Source organism: Hermetia illucens, chromosome 4 (genome assembly GCF_905115235.1).
Source record: "Hermetia illucens chromosome 4, iHerIll2.2.curated.20191125, whole genome shotgun sequence".
Lineage (NCBI taxonomy): Eukaryota > Metazoa > Arthropoda > Insecta > Diptera > Stratiomyidae > Hermetia > Hermetia illucens.
In genome coordinates, this window is record NC_051852.1 from 123077134 (window position 1) to 123102987 (window position 25854).

General features: G+C 40.0%; 1 protein-coding gene across 42 annotated transcripts in view; it reads right to left on the minus strand.

Annotated features, from left to right (window-relative positions):
• LOC119653756 (dystonin) overlaps positions 1-25854 on the minus strand; it is a 525582-nt gene that overhangs the window by 233781 nt on the left and 265947 nt on the right. For 16 of the 42 annotated variants that reach the window (XM_038058708.1, XM_038058705.1, XM_038058699.1 and 13 more), the window contains exon 1: positions 15955-16142. The exons of 6 other annotated variants lie outside the window; for them this stretch is intronic. The gene's annotated coding sequence lies outside the window, so the exon portion shown is untranslated. Of the gene's footprint in view, positions 1-15433; positions 15822-15902; positions 16163-25854 lie in introns of those variants that run through there. 20 more of the 42 variants (XM_038058725.1, XM_038058735.1, XM_038058734.1 and 17 more) reach the window with 8 other exon arrangements.

Genomic DNA, 25854 nt, shown 5'->3' on the forward strand with positions numbered 1-25854 from the left:
TGGAGAACCCTATAAAAGTGGTAGCGCATTTATGATCACCTAGAAGGCTACCTGAGCTTCAAGGAGTGCTTGGAGTATGCCTGTTAAAATTCAGTTAGTGCCACTACTCACTGCAAGAATTTTACTGAATGTCAGAGGGCCGAATCGAAGTCGGAATGGTGACGTCCATTACTGCTGCATACATCAGCCATATTGGTAGAGACGCTGACAAGCTGGTCAACTTAAAAGAAGATAAATTCAATTTATCCTCTGATAGTCCTAAAAATTTACGTGACCTTTAAAACCAGGTTGTATCATAAACTCATTCCTAATATTGGAAGTTGCCAATTTTCGCGGATGTAAACTACCACTTCATGCAGTTTCTCACGGGACACAGAGGTATCCTAATTATCTTAAATGTGTTACCACCCCAGAAGATACAAAACACGTGTTTATTTATTTATTTATTTAATGAGGACAATACACAGAAAGCAATTTCCTTATTACATAATGTCCTCAGAGGGAGGGAGGGAGTGAATGGCTTATTTTACGCTTAAAACTAGAAAAGGAAATAGAGTCAAAGGACCCAAGCTGTAGGGCGTTGTAGGACCGGCATAGCCTCGGGATCGGAACGGGTACATAAAAAATGTCCGCACTACAACGCGATACGGAAAGTAATATCCGAGTTGGCGGAGCAGTCCATCAGAAAATTGCAGAGTTTGAAAAGAGTACACAATCAAGAAAGATACGGCGTTGCTGTAGGGAGGGAAGATTGAGGGTGTGGAGTCGTAACGGATAATCAATCCGTGGAAGGTCCTTTTTGTAAAAGAGGGTCCGGGTGAATTTGCGTTGTACAACTTTAAGAGCGCGGCAGTCCCAAATGTGGAAGGGGGACCAGACTACACAGCAATATTCAAGGATGTTTCTGAGAAGGGAATTAAAGAGTGTTAAGGAGGGCTGGATGGAGGTAAAGTCGGAGGAGGAACGTAGGATAAAACCAGACATTTTGGAAGCTCTATTGATGATGTCAACGAAGTCGGAATTAAAACGAGGCTTTCCGTCAAATACTACACCCAAGTTTTTGAAGGAGGTCAGTAGTGAAAGGGGTTATCCACTGAGAGAATAGGAAAAGGATGTTGGGGAGGGTTTAAGCGAATAGCACATCCAGTGGCATTTGTTGATATTCAGTGCTAGCTTGTTGACCGAACACCATCAGACTAAATTATCAAGGTTGGACTATAAGAAAGCGGGCCAAATATAGAGCCTTGGGGAAAACCAGAGGAAGAAGAGAAGGAACGAGATGAGTAACCATGAAAAGAAAGTTTGCAGGAACGGTATGAGAGATAGGAGGAAAGCCAGGAGATGACTGATGAAGGGAAGTCTAGTAATGAAAGTTTAGAGAGGAGAATGTTATGGTCAACGGTATCAAAGGCTTTGAAGAAATCGGTATAAATAGCATGTACCTCCTGTCGTGAATTCAAGCATTTAGCAACAAATTTGATAAAGACCAGAAGATTTGAAGCCGTAGATCTATGTTTCACGAAACCAAAGAGCAACACTCTTTGAGCCCGCCATCCACGTACAGTTTTGCCTTTCAGTTACGTCTGAATGGTGCGCATTTGACAGGCGGCTGTAACGTGGATAGGATGATCAAATGAAAAATGATTCGACCAACCGGCCAGATATGTTCTTTAGACCGTGAGCGAGGATTTCATGCATATCTTTATCGCTAATGAACATTTTTGATAAATGCTCACAAACAAAAAAATATCTCAAATTCTCGTCTAAAGTTAAACGCAAAAAAGTTAGCAACCCCAACGTGAGTGCAGTGACTCTAATAAAGACAATATCAACGGACCCAGCAAAGAAAAGTGAGATTGCAGAAGAAGTCCGTGACCTTCAGTGATATCTAGAAGAGTCTTTGCAGTCATTATTATTATACAGAAAAAGGTGAAAAAGGCTCTTGCGAAGGAGCTCAACCCGAAGGTCACTAGCACTGAAATTTATCAATCATTATTCAATTGACTTACGTTACCGACGGTATCGACAATGACCCGGAAGCACGATAATCTAATACGGAACCACTAGTATTAGAGAGTTTAATGAAAAACTTCAAACCTAAGAGGGGGTCTACAACAGAATCTAGTATAGGACTTCGAAGAAGGTCCAAAAAATTCCAAGTAAGATAACATTTCAAAAACGAAAGCTAGTAAACTCGCCACTGATATCAAGAAAAAACACTATAATTGCCGAGACAAAGAAGGTGACAAATCTTCTTTAACCTTTGTCCTATTTGATTCGTCTAGATCGGGTTCCCCACTTTTTATGGTCACAGACTGAGTCTAGATGGAGTCAAGAGGTCTTTGAATCACCATTAAGCCTATCAAATCATTGCTGTTTCGGCCATAAATCATTCATAAGAACAAACGTCCTAGTTCTTTTCGTTGTAATCCCCTCGGGCATATTTCATCGTTGTGGTCATTCTAGAAATGACCCAAGAAGTAATAAAAAAAGTAAGTAAATTGAAGGGCAAAAGCAACGCGATTATTAGCAATATTCTCGTCTACAGGAAAATGGTTAAGGCGCTGATTGACAAGAGCAGTCAACCTAATTTAATTAGAGATAGTTCGTATCTCCAAACTGAAGTAGTCACAAAATACAGGTGAAAGGTTCACTCTATTTCGATAGAGTTGGATTATACGTCACGAATGTTTCTGTTTGTGATGAAGATCGACGATCACAGTTCAGATACTAACATTTTTGGCATCTTTAGTTGAATTAGCTTCAAGTAGAAACTATATCAAAACTACAAAACAAAGCCTGAGATATTTATGATGCACGTGGTAAGCATTATTTATTTGTGCAACAGTTACAGTTTCGCCTAGGCACTGAAGGATTTTCAGAGCCCTTCTGAAACCGTCCCCCTTCTCACTTCGTATCATAGGAACGATGAGATAGAGTGCATATCCAGAAAATTTTCATCATCTGGAATATTGGTCAAAGTTATGCCAACCCAGAGCCGTAAGAAAACATTCGGGCGCAGTGTGAACATGAAATGAAAATGTTGGCTCACACATTATTCCTTTAATTCAATAAAGGCCCTAGGTGAAAATAATACCCTCTCCCTCCACTTGAAATTGAGCAATCAATTTTATTTTTTTAGTCTCTATTCCGACCCCCTGACACCAATTTTAGGAGTATGCATAACTTTCACCCTGGCCCCGGATTTTCTGCCTTGGGTAACCCCGGAGCACAAAAGTGCTTACTGAAATTACTTGATCTGCTTTGCGGGGACAATTTCGAGGTCTGAAAACTGAAGTTTCAAATACAGAAGTGCGCGTTTCTTGGATTCTTCTTGTACTGTTGTCAAACTTCTTGAACTCCAGCTGATTGCACCATGACATATTTCTTCTTCGTTAGTATCATCTCAACTGCACTCTAATGTTGTCTATTTATCTAACAACAGGTCCGCATTTGTGGGGAGTTTATGAAACATGGAGATTGAGGGCGCCGCAGGAAGGCCAGGAGGCAGGAAGATTTGAGACTAGTATTGTCAACTGAGAAAACGGTACCTGGGAAGAAGAGAGTCGAACGCCCCAAAGTTCATAGTAGGTAGTGAAAGGTTATTGGCAGGGCAATACTAAAATTCATTCCATGAGAGTGGACTGGTGGTTACTTTAATCAGCTTTAAAAGTAATGAGGGAAATCAATGCATGTTTTCGAAGCGGCATTTACAAATTTGCCTTTTTTGAATTTCAGGAGTCTCGAATTAAGCTTGTATAAGACCCGCTTAGCGATTTTTCGCACAAACTACTTTTATTTCAATAAAAAGCAGAATCAATGAAGGCGAAATGATAGCACCCAAGTCAGCTTCCACAGGCAATTTATAAGAAATTTGATCGAAGTAAACATGTCCACTTAGCAACCTACGTTTACCATTTCTTACTTGCAGTAAACAGTACAATTTAATGGTTGCAAAGCTAACATAACCAATAACAAAATTTTAGTAGATAAATACTTTTAAATACATACTCATAAGTTGGACTTTACGAAGGTGCTAACACCGTGGATAAATGTTTAATATTTAATAACTGAGCGCGTGGAAGATTTTATTATTGATGAATTCAAATGTTGGCGTAAAGTATGTAAGCGGTATCTTATCCTGTGTTCCGTCTTTGATGAGGTGGAAAACTTGTTTATTGAAATGTGTGAAGGTTAACAGAAGTGATACTGATGAGTATCATTTGACTGTGGGAATGTACACAAAAAAGATAGACTGGAAATATAACTGTGGCTCTCATTTAGGAGTACAATTAAAATTCCGTACTGGGATGTAGAAGCTACAATTTTTACAAAAAATGGTTTCAAAAATATGAGCACCCTTCATATAGTTCAAGTGGACTTTACACCACTTAAATCAAACCTGAACTCTTTTTACCTAACTAGCTTAAAACACGGACAAGACAATGAGATTCAGTGAATATTTCACTCATACACTAAATTAACAACTTCTTAGAAGTTAAATTTCGGACATCAGTACCAGAAGTAAATATCGACCCTTATTTCATCGGCGGGATGGTAAGCAATTGGATAATGCGATGGTTTACGTAATGCCGTCTAGATTTGAGCTCTAGTTTTGTTACAGATGTTCATCCATGCCTTCCTGTCTGTTTCAAACTAAAGCACCATATCGATAGTGCAATGGCAGAGGTGGTTGAGGCGTCAACTTCAAGATCTCGATCACACTCCCACTCCCCGCCTTTGTGACAATTCTCAAAACTAAGACCGGCTTCGACTACTAATTTACTAATCGAAACCTTTCATTTGATACCCAGCATGACTATCTATGATGAAAAAAAAATTTAACACCCTCCTTTTGCATGTATGTGGACGTAGGATATCACTCACTGTATGTCTGGGCGTTCACAGTTCTCACCTTCTCACCAAATTTTATGTTAATTGGTATAACCGTTTCTAAGAAAAGTGCGTGTGACAGACAGACAGATAGATATAAGAAGGCGAGGAAAGAATTGCAAGCAGCCATCTCTGGAAGTAAAACTGGACACTTCAGGAGATTATGCAAGGAAGCGGACTTCGACCCATGGGGAGGTTCATACAAGGCAGTTATGGCAACAACCAAGGGAAAGCGCTGACTACCGATCACCAACCCTGATTTGCTGCGGGATAGCATTAGCACTCTCTTCCCATAAGTTTCAAGTGAATCAAACCTACTCACTGTCCAGATAGATTCCCGAGATAACCAAGAAAGGAGCCCTGGAAGCCGCGAAGAAGATTGACGAAAATAAAGCCTCATTCCGTGTGGAATTTGGCCGTCGAAACATTTCCAAGGTGGTTCGCTGAAACATTTACGACTTGCCTCATAGATAGGATTTTCTCGGAACAGTATAGGAAACACAAGCTTGTGCTAACCCTGAAGCCAAATACACCTTTGGGTGATCCTTCATCTTATAGACCCATATGCCTGCTAAACGGCATCGGCAAACTTTTCGAACGGGTCATCTTCAATAGGCTTGTACCAATCACAGAAAAGGAGGGTGGTCTCTTAGATAGGCAGTTCGGATCCCGAAAGGCAAGATCTATTGTCAATGCCATCAGCACAATAAATCTTGCACAGTAGTTACTCTCGATGTGAAGAATGCCTTTAGTACGGCAAATGGAGCAAAATAATTGCGGCTTTAGTCAAATTGGGCACTCCTAAATACCTGGTGCACAACCTGCGGTGTTCCACAAGGATCAGTCCTCGGTCCTCTCCTGTGGATAATAATGTATGACGGAATTTTAAAGTTGCAACTACCCAAAGGAGTAACAATCATTGGCTTCGCAGATGATAGCGGAGTCACTCTCGCGGCACAAGATATTGATGAGATCGAGGTACTCACAAATGAGGCAATTTTTGAAATCAGGTCAGCGAAGGAAGCAAACGTCAATAAAGATCAGGATTGGTAAATACATCATACAGTGGCAGCCAACGTTTCAATACCTAGGGGTCATGGTTGACCAAAGGCTGATATTCCCATCTGGAAAATGTAGCAACCAAGGCTTCCAGAGTGGCTACATTGTTGGCAAGCATGTTACCAAATATAGGTGGTCCTAGGCAAAGCCGTCGGCTCCTGATCTCGAGGGTTGTTAGCTCCATCTAGCTTTATGCATCTCCAGTCTGGACCCCGTCTTTGAAGTTGGAAGCAAATAGAAGAAAAATTGCAGCCCCATACCGATTGAGTGCAGTGCGAAAGTCATGCGCTTACCGTGCAACTTCAGATGAAGCAGCTTGTGTGATAGCAAGCATGATCTCCATCGACATCTTGGCGAAAGAGGGTCAACGCCTCTATGACTCATCATACACAATCGGCGAATCCAATACCTATCGTAGGCAATTGGCACGAAGTGAATCTATTTTGGAATGGCTAAAAAGATGGGATGATTCACCTAAAGGACGCTGGACACACAGAATTATTCCAGATGACTCTAAATGGATCAAACGAAGACACGGTGAGCTAGTTGCCACCTAACTTAATTCCTAAGCGGACACGGAGGGTAACGTGCATACCTTTATCGCTTCAGGCGTGACGACTCCCCGTGTTGCCCGACATGCGTAATGATTCCGGAGGATACGGAGCATGTTGTTTTTAACTGCCCGCGGTTCGCCGCACACAGAGCGGAGACGGAAATTGACGCCCGAGGATATCGTGGATCCCATGTTAGCCTCTGAAATATCTTGGAGGGCGGTCGAAAAATTAATGAAGCCGATCCACAATCTGCTGAGGAGGGAAGAGCTCCGAAGGAAAGTTACAAATAACAACAGGAGCCGCAGTTCATAATTGATCCTGCCCCGCGATGTAATACCGAAATGGCAGTCCCATGGGGTAACCGAAGGAGGAGGTGGTTTTAGTGAGTAAATGTCTCACATAACCGTATGGCAGGAGCCAGCGATAGGTTTTGAACCTTTCCACCTTCCAACGTTTAAAAGAAAAAAAAGACAGACATACAGACGGACAAACAGAAAGACAGACGTTCAACCGATTTTAATAAGATTTTGTTTTGCAAACGAAACCTTAAAAAGCATCATCCACTTAACAATAAAACCCGAAAATTATGATTAAAATACGTCATAAGGGCGTCACAAGGAGGGACACGTACAAAAAATAGTACACTATTCAGATCTGAGTTTCCTTCACTTCTACGACTTTATGTTGTACTACATTGACTGAAGTTATCAGGAAATGAACACATACCCCCATGGCCTATAAGATATCAACTCGTTACCTAAGCTTATCGTCCGCCATTCTATCCCACTGAGCATTACCTAATCATTCTTCAAATTTACTTTTTTATATGATATGCAAAAAATCAACGGACCGTCATTACCATAAAACTATCTTACCCAAAGGAACTAAACCAGCGGAAATTTCGTTAGTCATAACCAAAGCTAATTAGAAGTTATCACACCATCCCACACTCGCATTAGCCCGTTATACTACGGATTTTCTTTCGGAAACTATAAACTACATTGCGTTCAATATTTACTTTCAACTTTTTTTGTCAAGATAATGCATTACGATAAAATGATTTCCGCAAACACACCAAGCCCACCAAGCAAGCTCTTGGCATTGTGTTATTTTGGGCCCCATTTTATTTTGGTCGTCGGCGCTTCACCATATATGCGACTGAAAGTCTATTAAGAAGGAAGGAGTATTTCACCCAAAATGGAACAATTGGGATTAGCTCAGGTACTTTGGTATTATTAAGCTGATGGACTTAATCGTATTGGCAGAAATGATGGCGCCAAGGTTGTGTCTTGGTAACAACACCAGGCGAAACAACTCTGATTCTATTATCGGAGACTGTATTTCGCAATCGCTGTTACTACTAGACTGCCATCAGATAAGTGTTTGCCTGCTTTTCCAATACTCAATTACTTCCAGACCTAATTAGGAAAATTATTGTTTTCGCAGAAGTGGCGGGCCAGGTTAATGTCTTCTTCAAACTAGATAAGTGAAGAGTACAAGACGCAGTTCTCTACTTTCTTTAAGGAGGACGTGAGTTATTTCGAGAATGACCAACATATATTGAGGAAGCTTGAAATTTTAGCTTAGATTTTGCATTTTTCTCAATTGAAACAGTTTCGCACTATGAATTACGAACAGCTCAAAGGATATGTCCAATACAGCAAATAGTTGTGATTTTCTTCATTCAATCTGTCCACCCCTACCCAATAGAAACACTAATTGATTTTTATTGTATTCCACTAAGTTTGAATACGTCAGCAAATATCTTAACTAATTGATTAAGTGGAAGTTTCATGCATGTATCTAGTATATTGCATGCTGCTATTGATTGGTCGAATAGTAGCGGACTGAGCATCTGTGCTCAGTTAGCTCAACACTTATATTTCGATTAGATTCGCAAATATTTAAACATTTCAGACAACAATTACGGTAAGCAGAAAAAATTCAAGTAAACACGAGGCCAGACGAGACTACTTACTTGCTATCTGCACCTTAATTTACTGAAATGCAGATATCTCAGATGGCATATACCGGATGGAAGATACTCTGTTAAGAGGTGCCTATCGATTGGAATTTGATATCATACGTATTTGACGAAGCGTTTGGGCAAGCACCTCAGATTGGAAATAAAAAAATCGTACTAAGGAAAGTGAGTTAAATTTTTTCCTATTTTAGATAAAAGTATCTTTAGGCTAAAGGCGACATCTCTTGGCATATTTTCAAGAAATCTTTCGTAATATTAGGCTGAACTAAATAAAAAAACGTATAAAAAACACTGATTATGACTTAACAATCTCCTAGAAAATGTAACCGGCAGGACTGCAGAAAGCTTTCGGGACATCTTTGTTAATTGGTGTCCCTAAATCGCTAAATCGTTGCAAATTTAACAAGATGGACACTCTCGTAACAATGGGCCGTGTGTAACCCGTTAAAGCCACAGACGTAACAATCTACCTAAAAAAACGCCAAAATGAAACGTAATTAATTTCAAAGAGTTTTTGAAAATTCACTCCTCACTTCCTTAGCGCAAAAATTAGGAAATTGTGATGCTCGCAACCCCAAGCAGTCATATGTCATACATTATTCCTACTGTACTATCTCATGAAACATCTATTCAGATAGCAACTTGTGACGCGCTCACAATCTTTTGAATCTGAGATTGTTTCCTAACACAAAAACTGTGTTGATTTTTCACTGAAGAAGATCTTTCCGAAATATATTGGTGTAAGTTCTGAGGAAGCCCTTGAGCTGCATATGAAATTCAACGCCGTTTTGTTCTCATCCTCAAATTGGCCGATAACATATGTTTACTTTGACGTTTTATAGGCGGTGTGACATGTCGACTACATGTGAGTGCCAACACTATCAAGCAGTGAACTCCAGCTCTCCTCAAGACTTTGCGAGAAGCTTGTACTCTGCCTCCCCTATCCCGCAACAATCGCAAGTCCAAGGGGGAGAGTGCCAGGCTTGCCTTTTATAACCGATACTTTTTTATTGATAAGCCAACAGAAAAAGTTGAATTTATCAACTAAATCGAAAAGGAAATGCCTTGGCGTGTAGATATTTAAATGCTTTTAAATTTTCAAAAATGAGTCTATGAGCGTTAGATTTAAGATGGATTTGTCTCGGCTGGCTTTATATGGTTGCAATTCCGTGTTAATAACGTCGAGTGGTAGTTGGACTATATTCACATGGCGTGTCCTTGCGAGTGTTTCGCAGGCATTATTTTTTTGCAACTGAAAGGCCCATATCTTCGCCTTGAATACAGTGCCGAAAGGCGGAACTAGTTTCATAACCAGGTTTTTTGAAAGCACCCCTGAGTCTGATCTCTCTTCCATGACTAATTTGTCAGTCAGGGACTTACTGTACCTATGATCCTAATAAACCTATGGTCATTTAACGGGCATTCTCTACCGATCCAAAGTTGCGTATCTCAGTAAAAATTTCTATCAAATACGGCATTGGATGGAAACGAGGCTAGCGCTTTACGAAAATCCACTATTATTGAGTCAAGCGATTCAATCGTAGTATCCTGAAAGCAACAAAGATATCTTCAAATCTGCCTCAAAATAGAATTTCACACTTTGTGAGCTCTGCTTTTGCTTTCAGAGTATCCAGTTTTGTTCACCATAAGTGAGAAGAACTTCGTTAATCAAGTGAAAGGATCTTAGCGAGAGTAAAGAATGACACCAGAGGATCGAGCCGCATCCAATTTTACATACACAGTATTCCAGATTGGGAGAATTAAATAGCACTTAAAAAATCCGAATACTGCAAGATGAGACATGGTAAAGTATTAAAAAATACACAGAAATGCCCTACATACCACTGCGTTCGGAGAGAAGGCCCTCAATTGCGCACAGTCCTTTGGCTTTGCAGAATCAACAGAATACCATTTTAAGCCGTGCACACATACATAGAATACCGAAAGAAATAATTAAGGAAGACCAATGGATCAAGAATGCAGCCCTGTAGGACTCAGTCTAAAGAAAACAAACATCTGCGTAGCATCCATATTAAAATACACAGACTTAATCAAACAGCTATGACAGCTTCCCTCACAGTTAATAGAGATCCATACCATAAGAAATCGAAAGTTTTTGAAACGTACATATAAACTGTTTGGGCAGCTTTTCTCATATCCAGATATTTCAAAAATTGATGGTAAGCCTAGTGTCCTTCTAAGTGATGTTCGCAAAAACAAGTCAACCTTTTACCTCACCTCAGAATGTTTTGCAGATGGAGCAAATAAGTTCGCTTTCGACAAGCGTAACACTTCTTTAAGAGGAGAACACCAGCGGAACTGAGAAATATAACAAGGACCGCGTGAATCCCCGTCATTCTGGTGACCCTGCAATACTGCCTTGGAGGCTATGAATTTAGCGCGATTTTAGACACTACCAAGATGAAATATTGCACCCATGTTCCAAAGGACACAAAAATCAATCGGACTTAAGCATAAGCAGAGATTATAACGACTACACACCTTGCGAAGCCTATTGCCCTAATGGCACAGAACAGGTTCGACTGAAGTGGCACTATTTAAGGCAGTTGGTATGTCAGATGTAAGCATGTGGATTGATTTTATGATATTTAACAATATCCATCAAAACCACTGCTCCGATGTAGTAGTTGAAGTCATCATTGGGACAGCATTATTCAACCTAACTGGACAACGAGCTTTGGTAATGTTGACACTAACAATCACAACAGTTCACTCTGTTAAGATTTAAAATAGATTTTAAAGAAAACCAAGAGTGGAGCTTCTTTGTCTGTCATCTAAAAATGGCAGTGCGAATCCTAACGTTAATTCATAATAACCATAATGAGTAGATCCGCAATCGATATGGGGTTGCATTAATTGTAGATAAATTGCGAAAGGGGTGTCTTCCACGGTATGATCATCAATGTGCGCTGACGAGTGCTTACTAGGTAGCTAAAATTGGCCTCAGCATCGAAGTCGATAGAAAACCACCAAAAGACCGACCGGAACAAAGATGGCTTGCTATACTAGATTTTGATTTGAGGGTCCCTTGACTCCATCCGGACAAAGCTCATGACCGCGAAAAGTGTCGAATCCGATCTGGAAAACTCGACCCCGGAACAAAACGTGACAAAGTTCATGTGACATTCAAACTCTCTCGCTGCAGTCTACGAGCATCAAACGCTCAAGACCCGCCTCCTTCTGTTTCCACAAATCCAAGTGGCTAATTAGCTACTCATGTAGCTAAATTCGAGGAACTTGTGCATCAGTTGGTAATCCGAGGTGGAAAGTGTTTATCATCTTATTATTAAAATTAAGGCTCTGATCATCCCGCCAGGAAGCAACACTTCACCAGCAGATAGGAACCGACATATGAGGCCATAAAGAGCTACAGAACTTCTCTTACATCTCATGACTCAGCGAAATTGGATAAACTCTACTAGGAGTAACAAAAGAAAATCCTTTTTTGGAGATGAGCACTCAAGACATAAAAGTACTTGTAAATTTCTAAGTGAAAGAAGAACGTTAAAGTCCTCCCTTGATGCAAAGTCCTCTATTGTCAAAGAATAATTTCTGCAAGCAACTCACAGGTGACAGAGTGGGTGAAGCCCTTATTAGTGAGGTTTCTTTCAACGGACCAAGGCCACGACAAGAACAGCAGTGTTTGTTCGATTGACTCTGAAGCCAGGGATCGCATGATTAGTTACTTTCAATGGTTCCATATCTGCAAGAAGTTCACGGAGCCCAGATAATTCTAAACGTCGATGACTAAGGAGATTTCTCAACAACGTTTTCCTTATACCTGAACTAATAGAGGATTTTTTCCCTAAGTACGAAGACATTCACGCTCAAAGGCTCTAATAGAGTCAAACGCTGCGAGGAAAAAAATGTCAACTGAACTTGGAAATAACAAGAGCGCTGTCCTGAGTGGCCTCGTACCTTTCGGAGGGAAGACTTCCACATACATCCCAAAACCAGAACAACGCAAATGAGACCTGAAAGCAGAACAATGCTACTTTGCCAGGACAAGGATAAGTATTAATGCAGTAAAAAAAACTCCGCCACAATCTACATCCGTCGCTATTACCCGAAGCAGAGCAACTAGTAGTCCGTAACAAGAAACGGGCTCAGATGTATACCCCCCGCCCCTTTCATAGCCACATCGGAGGATGTATACAACTTCAGGTCAATAGCCTGATATAATCCCAGGCGCAGGTCAAAAGTTTCAGAAAAGGCGTGACGAAGCAAGCAGGACAGCTGTCGCTTTCTGATGCTCAATTTTAGATGTTGGTGCAAATGCCTATAAATCAGCAAATCACTGCAATGCATGAACTGCAAACGGACCTTCCAATTGAAAGGGAGCGACAACGACAAAGGAAAGGTCTAAAATATCTGCTGACCCATAGCAATTTTAGACATCGATTTCAGTGAAACATTAGGTCCACAATAGAGATTCGATTTGATCAGGATCACATTTTCTCTGGTCGCTTCAATGAACCTGCACCTCAAGCCGTAGGCCTACTCTTTTCTGTGGCGACTCGGTAAAAAATATCTGCAGATACCAGCATGAAGGATATGACTATATTAGCAATGAAGTCTGCGAGCTAAAATACAACATTTATGATTTTATGCGAACGTCAAGTTGTTGCAAACTACTGCCCTGCGGATTAACCGAAAGGTACCAACAGCGCTGGTCTTTTCCTTTTTAAGAACAGGAATAACGACGTAAAATGATGGGACAATGACCTAACCGCGATTGAGAAAGAACCGACGACCAACTTGCTACTGAGGGAAATGATCAGAAAATCAACATGACAATAAATAATGCCCAGATATTTCTAAAGTCAAGCTCTTGAGCGATGGCGGAGCAAAATTTATCAAACTTAAGGTATATACTGAGATCCAAAATAATGTCAGGATCAAAAATTTCTCTATGTTCTCTCTTTTTTAAAAGTTCCTTTTGCCATACGCTTTTCAGCACGAATCGTTAAATATGACTAAAGAAATGGTATATTTGCAGCTTTCAGGTTATATGCCATCCAGTCGAACTAAACCATTTCGATTCACTTGTTGCGAGTCGTTATATTTTTTGGCGGTATATCCACCGATATTCCCTGTGTCTAATATAATATAATAACCTTAAGAGACAAGACTAGGAAAAAAGTAACCTTCCAAAAGTTGCCCAGCCCTTCCAAATTTATATTTTTACTTCAGCGATTGAAGAGTTTTCTGAAATAATCATGTGTTCGCATTAACTTTGATAAAACTCGGAAAGCCACAACAGGTTTGACATGTCGAATGAATGACAGACAGGCGTCAGCTAAAAAAACAAATAAGTGACTACTGAAGTCATCATCATAGTCATTTAAACTGAAAGAAGTTGTAAAATTCGAGGAGAGGTGGACCAAGGATATCCTGGACTGTTGCACCACCGATTAAAGTGTGTGACAGGGCCCCTCGATCTCGGATCCCGAATTCGATTCATAATTTCGAATCCCAGTTTCGTCATGGACATTGCTGTACATCTTTGGTTTTCACCTAATGCTGTAGGCTTACCACTGGCATAGCATTAAATGAGGTAATAATGAAACTGAAGCGCGGATTCATGAAATTCATGAAATTAGAAAAAAATTATAGAAAAAGTGGTGGCTCTCGCAAAACCGGGATGTCTGGAGTTCCTTATTGAGGCAGGCCTAGACCGGATACCGGTTGTTGCGCCGTTGATGATGATGAAAAGGAATTCAACAAAAGAAATGTCAAGCCTGTACAATGAACCAACCGTCATCAATATCCTAGCTATTGTGCAAGGCTTTGAGGTCTTCCGCTCTCGTAATTCCACTGAATGATTCAAACGATGAAAGCTCATTTCCGATAAGTATTTTAACGAACTACTTCGAGGTTCCATGACTCATCACAAGACATTACTGCTATTGCGACAAGTCAAATGAGTAGGATATTCTATGTAAAGCAGGGTACCCACGCTAATTATATTTGCAACTTTTTATGGTATCACGAAAACTCGCTAAAATGGAGCTTTAAATTTTTTTATGTGTTTGCGTTCGAATTCTTCTCTCGTGATACTACCAGGTGCACTAATTGGTAGGTTTCAAGAGCTGATGATCAAACATATTATATATGACAACAATCAAAAGAATGCAATTAAGTTAGATAGCTTTGAGTTAGCAGATACAATGGTGAATTTATTTGTTGCGACATTCTTAGCAAGGAGGGGGCTTGAAAAACGAAAATAGTTATCTGAAATCTGGGGGATTGATGAAACAACATAAACTTGTTATTTAAAATTAAAACAGTTTGTGATAAAAGTCGTAATGAGGATAAAGTAACTCAATAAAGTTAGAAACACGAAGTTATCTTTCAAGGCATCACAATGTTAAATTTATCCAACCTATCTGATGACTACGAATCTCCTTTTGAAGTATAAAAATCGAACCCTGTCTAATTTCAAAGGTACCGCTGTAAAAGCTGGGATGTTATTCACTTAATAAACCAAATCGATTTCTTCGGAATCATCGACTGCCAGAATTAATATGAAAAAAATAATACAAATATCCGGTTCTGCAAATTGGGCCAGTTGTAATCACACATACAGTGGATCTGCGAACCTAATCACAAAAACGATCGTTTTTCTACGAATTGAGTTTTTTATGGTGAATAATTGAAGAAAGATTATGTTCTCGGTAAAAAATATTTAATAGGTTAAAAGAACTCAAAATGATGGATTACGCCAATATCTCAAAGGCGAAACCAATCCCGTCATGTAATTCCTAGCATGAGCAAAGTAAGGCAACAAATATCCGTAACAGAGGAGTGGATCGAACCTCACTCGCCAATAAGAACCCATTCAAGTACTTTCCAGTGAAACTTAAAGCTATGCTAAAATCTATATTTATGAATTTCATCAAAAAAGTTAGTTGTGTTGTACGTAATAATCCAGATTTATCAGTGCTGTTCGTCCGGCCACTCAACAAATCATCACGTTTAGTTAGATCCACTGATCAGATCGCCATGACGGTGAGCATGTTAGTAAGCATTTTTTCAACGCGACTAAAGCACTTCTTGAAACACTTTAATTTTTCTGCAATAAAACATTTAACAGCGTACGTTTTATTGAATTTTTATTAAACTGGATATTTCTTGGCATTCATTAGTACAGTCCATGTGATCACTTGTTATTGCAACCGTGGTATCGCATTCAGTCCAATCTTTAGCACTTCAATTTACATTCGGTTGATAGAACTTGAATTTTTTAGCACATTTCAAAAATTTTTATTTGACTTTTTCTCATTCCTCGGTATTTGTGTTAGAAATGCAAATTCTAGAGCGCCACAATAAACCTGATCACGACACGATTGAGATCACTTCGCCATTATGTTTCCAACTTTATTACGTACAATAAGATCGTGTCGAAGTGTAGATACTCGAGTTAGTATCAAAAATTAGTACCCATGAGTAAGTAGAGTTAACAAATCAACAACTCGCGTGGATTGAATTAGAAATGGAATTAGTACAGACTTTACATAATATAATTTAACAAATATTACAAAAAGAATAAAAAAAGTCGTAAGAAAAAATTCTATGATCGTTTGTATGTATTATGAAACCAGAGAACCGCTCGATATAAGACACAACAGAAGACTAAAGATCAGCTTACGATTGAGGTAAGAAAATGCGCTAAAAAAGATCTTCAAAAGAAGGTATACCGCACACATTGCCCACACCACTCACACTCCCATAAAGAATCGTTGAAAATAACCAGCGAGCACATTTATCTGAATATATTTTTCCCATATCTGAAATCGCAGTAAGTATCCATACACACAACAGATACTCATGTGTTAGCAGCCCGCAAGGGGAATGAGTGTATAAGTTATACGATCGGCGATCGCGAACACGTATTACTAACAGCAACAACAACAGTATGACACACTGGAATTTCAAGTTGAAAAATTTGAAATTCAAGTTTCTTTAACTCCGGATGGTGTACGAGCCGACCAAGAAGAACTTAGAAGAACCCATCATCATCAACAACCTGCCCCGGCAGAACCTACCTTGTGTTCACCGATCCTCACTCGGCAAGGCATACCTGTATGTGACACCCCATTGACGTGGTTCGCGCGATCTATCCACTACCTCGGCCTGCAAACCAGTTCAAATAGAGTTAGACAACGCTCGCTGAGTTCTTAATGATTACATAGATGGGATTCATCGAAAAGATGAATAATTTGCATGCAAATCTGACTGAGTGATCACTTTGTCCACCAATGGTCTCTGTGTGCGATGCAGCGTATTTATTACTATAATATTTTATCCAGCGTAGAGTAAACCGGAGAAGATTGAAATAATTAAACTCACAAGCAAAGATGTCAGTTTCCAGCTGGGGCCGCAACACGTATCATTTCTATATCTAGCTTTACTTAAGGTGTTAGAGCGTACAAGTACGGCTCAAACCTCTAGGGCCTTAGTAATCTTATATCAAGCAAGCCGTACTAAAGATCTAATTTCTAATTCTTCAACGGCAGTACATTTGTGGATACAGCATCTAGATCTTTGTTGTGAATGCAACATAATAATGAATGAAGCTATCTTCTATCTACAACACTTGGTTACTAGATATCAGCGCTTGCAGGGGCCAAAAGATCATATCAATAAAACGGAATTCTCTTGGTAAAACATAACTCTCACACCACCACAAACATTATTTTATACAAATAAGGATTTAATCGCAACATACACACTCAGAAAAGATAGTGACGAATATCGTCTATGAACGTCGATGACGTCACTTGCCGGGTTCACCTGTCTGACATCATCAACAGTTCACGGCACATTCGGTAAGATGCCAGGCAGGTGAGCGGCGGATACGTACGAACGTTTGAGTAAATATCAACTGACCGTGCAATATTCGTATCTAGGTAGATGAAAGGAACTTGCCTACTTTTTTTTTTTATTATTCATTAATGTTGGATCAATTGAACGGAATGAAATGAAGAAAAATAGCGAAATGATCATTGATGATGATCATCACGACGCCCGGTTAATGAATTAATTAGTAACTGAATAGATTGGGCCGTGGCTTTTTTTCCAGTATGGGTACTATCAATGTTTCGTACTCTCACGATCAGAGCCGATGTAGAAGATACTTTGTTGAGCAATAGTAGGACGGTTATTGAACTGGTTTAGTTTTAGCTGATATCGGAAAATTTGCGGGTAAGACGCATGGGCTCATTTCTTTTAGGCCCTGTATTGTTGGCGTTTTGCCGTGGGAATAGTGATAAAGTTGAACATTTTTTAATAGAGGAGATACATATGTTTGGTGGTGTATCTTTTCTTCTCTTTGTTGTTGTTAAAAGCTATAAATTGAATGAATTTGACGGATTGAAATTGAATGAATTTGACGGATATATTTAAAAAAAAAATAAATTTTTTTTGCCGGAGACCTAAGATGAAAATCATTAACCCATTTTGTCCGGTGGTAATACAAACTGAAAATCACTTTAATTTCAATTTATATAATGTTTTTTTTTCTGAAATTCACAATCAAACTTTATTTTGAAAGTATATTTTAAAGCTAGATACATGTTCCAGGCACCTCTGGAGTAAGCAAAAAACGAGAATTCCTCGTGAGTCCTGACATCAATGAAAATTCAGCGATAACTCTCTCTTTACGCAACCCTCTTCCCACTATTTATGGCAAAGACCTCTTTACCCAGTGAAAACTTTTTGACACATGTCAGATAAGTGTTTTTCGTGCCTACAACGCATCATCCGCTTCAACCACCCCGGCCACATCTTTCAGCTACTACAGATCTCCAAGAATATCGCGAAAAAGTTAATTTTTCTGATAAGAAGGAAAAACGATGAAGAGGTCCCCCATTACCGCTTTGTGCAGCAGCGAAAACAAACATTCTCACATAGACCGAAAATAACCCGGCAGCACACGCGAACAGTGACTAAATCATTGAACGCACCACCAACAATACCACCAACCAAATGCTGGATAGCATTCGCTTTCTGCAAAGAATAGTCGCGATCGCCTCCACTTCGCCAGAACTCCAGCACCTTCGCGAACCCGGGCCGCCCTGGAATCCACTCTGCATGCATTGGAAAGGGGGGATGAGTTGGCTATCTCAGCTACGGAATGCAGGTCTGACGAGACTAGGGTGGAAAGAGGAGGATTTGTACTCGACCCGAAGTTTTCTCGGGGGCCCATAATAGAAATGTATGTGAGAAAAGGAATAAAAATAAACGGACCCCTTGTATTCACTCCAAACCCACATAAATTTCACCCTGGGCCCGGATTTTGTCTCTACAGTTCTGGCGGAATGCCAATAAAATTGAAATTCTCTCGAAGGAAGCTCCAAGTAACTGTGAACATCTCGAAAACAATAAATCGGCCCATCAGCGGTCTTCCATACCCCTGTGTGTGGAAAAATTAGTCGCAAATGAACTACGAATAAAGGACGATAGATATGGAAAGCTTCAGTTTTATTAAGAAGGGCTACCAACGCTGCCACTAACCTCAAATCCCAGTCATTGCATTTATATCATTGTCATAAACTCCTAAATGGAGCATAAAGCTATTAGTTTGAAGCTAAAAACATCATGACTTTCCGCGAATTCATTATCTATCCCCGTAATACTTGTCCATCTTTTTCTTTTGTAGTACTGATTTGTTAGTCGAATTACCAGGGAAGTGAAGAATGCTTCCGTGAACGGTTGGTCGCCCTTTTCCTTGGTATGATGGCCTTGCCAGGATGGTAAAAACCTAACGAGAAAACCAGGGTAGCAAAAGAAACGAAACCAGGAAGCGCATCAGAGGAAATACTGTTCGCATCAATCAAGATAACAGTCACCAATTATAAAAAAGGCACCAGGAATGCCAGCCGTAGTACACAAATGCCTTTATCGGGAAACCAGAGTAGAAATTGTCTAAAGAAACCAAAATTCAATACCAGCGGAATCAAAGGGATGGTCGACGGTTTTCATAGTATTCGCCATAATGCATGTCCACCTGAAGCCTTTGGAGTGCAGACTGCATAAAACAGACAGAAATGAAACCCAGCATAGAATTGGTTTAGAGGAAAATCAAATCTGCAAAATGGTAGCTTGGGGAGTTTAGGTGCTGGGGAAATGGCTGGAAAGTGGAGGAAGCTTTTGAAAAAAGTGTTCCCGTTAATAATTAGAATTTCGAGAAAACGAGCTTAATTCACTGGTTTAAAAGAGAAGTAGACCTGCCAAATGGTATATAGGTTGGGAGATCTAAAAGCTGGGAAAATGGACTAAAAAAAGTACCAAAAGAACGTCAGATGGTCTACCAATGCAGTGTGTCATAGAAATTTGATATCCATGCCATTTTGTTAGGCCATCAATAAGTGATAAACTGATAAAGCTCTTGCATACTATTGTGTTTTCTTTTTATGTGAAGAAAACTGTTAAACTTATGGTAAGGACGCTCCATCGCAAAAGGTGTTTGAGAATCATTTCGGCATATTAAAGGCGGTGATATCAATGTTGCAAACAAAGGAAACGGGAAAGTATCCACATCTACCGTAAAACCGCATGGGTAGGAAGACGATACTCTGTATTTGGTGAGACGAAAAGGCGTGGTCCATCATATGTCTATGATAAAGCTCGGCGGTTAACACTAGCTGTTACCAAAAACAATTGAATGATTTTAACAGTTGCACTTGTTCAGGGTGACTGGGTCTGAGAGAGCTGAACACGATGGACGACAGAGCAGATGATTCACTACAAGCAAATACCATCTTTCTAAATATGAAAAAAAAAGTTTAACAACGTAAACAACGAGGCGATCCAAAGGTACCAGAACATATTGAATTGAAGAACTACTTCACTTATTAAATGAATAATATTTATGCTACGAACCACATTAATTGTAGTAAGACTTCCCGGCTTTCCGAAAGTGCGTATATCCCGTGTTAGAAATAAGGCCACCATTTTTTCCATTTTTTTTAAACGTAGTCCACTTTTAGAAAGGTATACTTCTCCCAAGGTTCCTGCCATTTTTTTATAGCCCCTCCAAAAAAATTGGATTTGTCGAACTCTCCAAAATACGACTCTGTCTCGGCGATGACTTCCTTGTTTGAGCAAAATCCTTTTCGCATAAGTCATTTCTTCATATTAAAGAACAAGAAGAAGTCGCGCAAATGCAGCCGTGCTCCTTCAATTTTTTGTCGAAGCGGTCCAATAATTCACTGTAGTATTGTCCAGAGATCGCTCTTCCTTTTTCTAAAAACTCCATAAGGATAACACCGTTCGCATCCCAAAAAATTGTTGCCATGACCTTTCGGGCAAATGAGACCGTCTTCGCCTTCTTTGGAGCAGATTCACTGTTTTGATTGTTGCTTAGTTTCTAGTGTATAATGATGAATCCCGGTTTCTTCAGCCGTGACAACTCGATGCAAAAACTACTTCGGATCTCGCTTAAACTGCTCCAAACACTGTTTCGAAGTTAACAGCCGCATCCGCTCGCTGTCCAACATGAGCAATCGGGGCACCTATCGGGCCAACAATTTATCTGTCGTCAAACACGAGTGCTTACTGAACCGTCCTCGTATATCCCGAGGCAGAGAACCTTCTTTAACCCCCTGGTTTTATACTATGGATAAAATCCTTAAGAAACTAAAAAAACTGGAGTTAATATTCCCCACTCCAATCACTGAAATAATGAAAGATAACTTAGATAAGACGGAACTATGGACCAAAAAAGCCAGAAGAGCTTACTATAAGTGCAAAACGACTTTAAACAGAAAATTTGAGCTGCAGTCGAAGATGATTCTCTGGAAAATAAAGTTCGAAGTCTGAAAATTGAAAGTTTGCACTACGCTACGGACGATAAGCCAGACGTCTTCACGATTAAAAGACTATCCAAACTACAATGGACATGCCTATTAGGGCAAACATAGGATCCATCTGGCCGATTCTATCGACAAAGACATAACTGGAGATACTTGCAGATTTCAACAGTCAAGTAGAGACGGAGCCCGTATTCAGGCGATACGTCGGCTCCCATGGCTTACACACGGATACCAATGATAACGGACTGCAGATTATTCAGTACCTGGTTTGCGCGGAAAGCGGTCCACATACATACGTGGGCATTTCCACACGGGACCACTTTCAACTAAATTGACCACGTGCTGATTAAACGCCGCCAACTCTCTGCCTTGATGAATGTCAGAATATATAGAGGGCCAATATAGACTCGGATCACTGTCTCGTCGGCATAGTGCTCCGGGCTCGAATTACAACACCACCCAGAATCCCCTCTGACAATCAGGTGAGAGTGAATATTGAAGCCATTCACAACACAGCCCTCCGTAACACCTATAAGGGGGAAATGGATGCCGCAATATCCGCAGCTAGCAGATGTCTTGGAGATGAAGTATCAGCAAATGATCTTCAAAATCACCTGAAGAGCGTTATCATTGATACGGCCACAAACATACCTGGCCCCAGTAGCAAGAAAAGTCGGAACGGCTGGTTCGACGATGCATGTAAGTTAGCAACAAAATGGAAGAATGCGGCATACCGAGCATGTTGCATTCTCAAAGGACGCCGGCAAGCGTGGAGACTTATCATGAACTCCGTGGAGCGGAGATTCGACTTCATAGACGGAAAATGGAAGCCTGGGAGAACCAACACGTCTGTGAACTCGAAAAGTACAGGGAGCACCAAGCGCGCAATTTTACCAGCAAAACAGCAAGATAAAGCCTTATACATCTCGATGCTCATCCTGCCGAGACAAAGAGGGAAACCTGGTTTCCGACAGAATGGGCATATTGGAACGATTGGTTGAGTGTTTTGATGAACTACTCAACAACCAAAATATCGGCAAATTGGAGGTCCCGTCAACTGAAGACGACGAAAAAATTCTGCCACCACCAAGCATAGAAGAAACAGTCCGTACAATCCACCGACTTAAAAACCATAAGTGACCAGAAACCGATGGAATTACAGTCGAATTGGTTAAGTATGGAGGCGACCAACTACACCAGGCAGTTCATCAACTGATGGTCAAGGTGTGGGACAGCGAATCAATACCTGATGGCTGGCAAAGAGACATTATCTGTCTCATACATAAGAAGGGCGATATCACGCAGTGTAGCAATTGTAAAGGTATCAAGTTGCTGAGTACCATCTGCAAATAAGATATTCTCTGCTATCTTGTTAGGTCGGATAGTCTCATGTGTCCAGAACAGAATATTGGCCCATACCAAAGAGGTTTCACTCCAGGCAAATCAGCAACAGATCAGATTTTCGTTCTGCGGCAAGCGATAGAAAAACTGTTGGAATATGACCATCAGTTGCATCATCTTTTCATCGACTTTAAGGCCACCTATGGCTATGCTAGCCAAGGTAAAACTCTACACGGCCATGAGAAAATTCGGTATCCCGACGGAATTGATAAGACTGACTAGGCTAACCCTGACCAATGTGCGAGGCCAGATAAAACCAGCAGGATCACTCTCAAGACCATTCGACATCAACAACGGTCTAAGACAAGGGGATGCTCTATCATGCGTTCTCTTTAACCTGTCCCTCGAGCAAGTGAACCGTGATGCTGAGGTAAATGCGAGAGGTACGATCCTCTTTAAGTCCACCCAACTACTGGCCTATACTGACAATATCGACATCATGGGAAGAACGACCCGAGACGAGCAAACTGGCTTCATCCAGATCGAGCAGGCGGCAATTGGCGCGAGATCTTGGGCTGCACATCAATAAAGGCAAGACAAAATATATGGTGGCAACCTCAGAAGCAAAAACCATCCAAGCAACAACATCAAACCGCACAGACAACTTTTAGAGATATCGAATTGGTGGACCTCGGCGCAAAACCGGGGTGTCTGGAGTTCCTTATTAAGGCAGGCCTAGACCGGATACCGGTTGTTGCACCCTGGGTCAACGCCATCAAATTTCTACGAAATTGTCTACTTCCTATATAACTTTAACCTTCCCTTCTACTTTCAAGTTGTAAAATTTATTCTTTTCTAATTCAATCTTGTAAAAATCGACGAAGGTCACTGAAACGTCTTTTCAACCAGACATCTTGCTTCAACAAACCACATTTCCGATGCTCTATTTGCTCAATCATGACAAATCAAATTCTAGATTAATCAATTAAAAATATTTAAGAAATGATTTTCAAACAACCAACAATCAAGCGAAATTAATTAATCACGTTGTGCAAATTAAGATACTTCAAAAACATTTCCATGTTCGTTGTTTGATTGCCCAGACAAAAGCAATTCTTCTCGGTCCATAAAATTGGACATCAATAATATTCCTTTCTTTTAAGTTTCTTTTAATATTAACAAATTAAAATTGACCGCTCACAAGTGAAAGTTCTGCAAAAAAAAATAGGAGAAAACCACAAAACTGAATTGCAAGCAAATTGTCCGATATGAACTTCAGACGCCTGGCGTCTGATCGAGTGCATTTTAAGTGGATGCATCCATTGTAATGGTCAATGATTTTGCATATATTTGCGCCAAGATACATCATAAAGTTATCTTAGAATTTCGGAATCCAGTAAACAAATGAGGCATATTCAATTGAAAGATTGATTTAAGTGATTAATAAATGTGCAATGTATCGCGGCTATTTAGATATGATGGATTTAAAGATGAATTTTCATAAGGTGGGGTTCAAGTTTTTGGTCATCGAAAAAATGGCCATATTTTGAATATTGAAAGGTAAGTTGTAATTAGCGAAATTCTTGGCACAAAATAAAAGAAGTAACTAAAAATGAATTGAAAAAAAAGATTAGAAACTCGATTGTTTCGCTGGAGAATAAGAGAAGCGACATAAGGCTGCCGGTAATATATGTTTCCGGGGTAATTGATCAAACTGCAGGTGAAAAGTTTCTGTTTTTGATTTCCAAAACTAAAGAGAAACCACCTTAAAAACACAGTCTCCATCAAGTCATCGACACGATACTTGCCTTGTCATACCATTAATACACATCGAACTCGATTGCGTCAACGCTTGATTATTGCGTCCATCTGCGAAGAAGTAAGCAATTAAAAGCGGGCAAGATATCTTCAGCGTGATGTCTGACTTATCTCCACTTCAAATCCACTAACATATGTAAGTTAAGATTCCGTGGAACGGAGAAAATCGTAGGCTTTTCATCAAATTTGGAATTTCTAGTTTGTTCGTTGAGTTCGCCAAATTGGCGCAGACCGAATCAATGGCTGAATAAGTGCGCGTAGGCTAGAAAGCACATAAGGAACCTACACCAGTAAAATTATGCGACCATATATCAGCTCGTTATGGTTGGCTTGCTGCCGAAAATGGCACTCACAAAATCAAAAAGGTGTATTGTCGCCGTATACACCTGAAGAAAGGCTAATTGGATTCGTTTGGCAAGTTGGATGGGTGTGTTTTTATTTACTGGTCTTTTTGTCACAGTCGATTGGATATCAAGTTGACGGGGAATTGGTGTTTACCATATGGACGCAATCTCCGAGTTTGATGGGTAATTGTTATGAAAAGTAAAGGATTGCTTTCGGTATTTGCATGACTAATCCGTAATGGAATATTACGAGATGGTAATTGGTATGCGTGGTTGAATCACAACGATCCCAAGATTGATTGATCAAAGAAAGTACAGAGGCGCCAGATGCCCTGTACAAACAAATTCTAGGAATTCTAAGAAGTATGTTTGATCAGTTAAAAAAACATAGGCAAGGCTATAGTATTTCATAACTTCTACCTAATATCAGATATTTTAAGATATATATTTATGGCTCTCCAGACTTTGACTCTTTAGCGGCAATTAAATTTACTCTATCCAGATTAAGATGCACTATAAGGTACCCCAAAATTCTCGAACTCTTCCGGGTCTTATTTCGATCATGGCAACATATGTTCAATTACTCATATCTGTATTGCAAAACATATTAGTTGTCTGACATTCCACGGAAAACAGCTCCAACAATCAGTTTTCAGCCCTGGTGTGCAACACCTACACAAGCCGGTGCCTACGTTAAACCTATTTCCACATTCCAAAGTGCGAAAAACCTCCATCTATGTCTAGTCAAAGTATCTATTGAGTGAGGTCTGTGTGTTGAGTATGAAAGCGAATGAAATCTACATAACCAAATCGGGCGCATTGATCGTACTATTTACCTGTTACAGATATTCTGCACTGCTTCACGTATAGCCCTCGAGAGATCATTATATCACTTCCTCTTTGTATGGTTTTCGATTTCATTTCACTCTTCGTCCTCTTTACCTACCCATTTGCATCTTTCTTTTTGTGATGACATCATTCCTCTAAATATTATATCAATAGTACAACCAAATCTGTCTCCT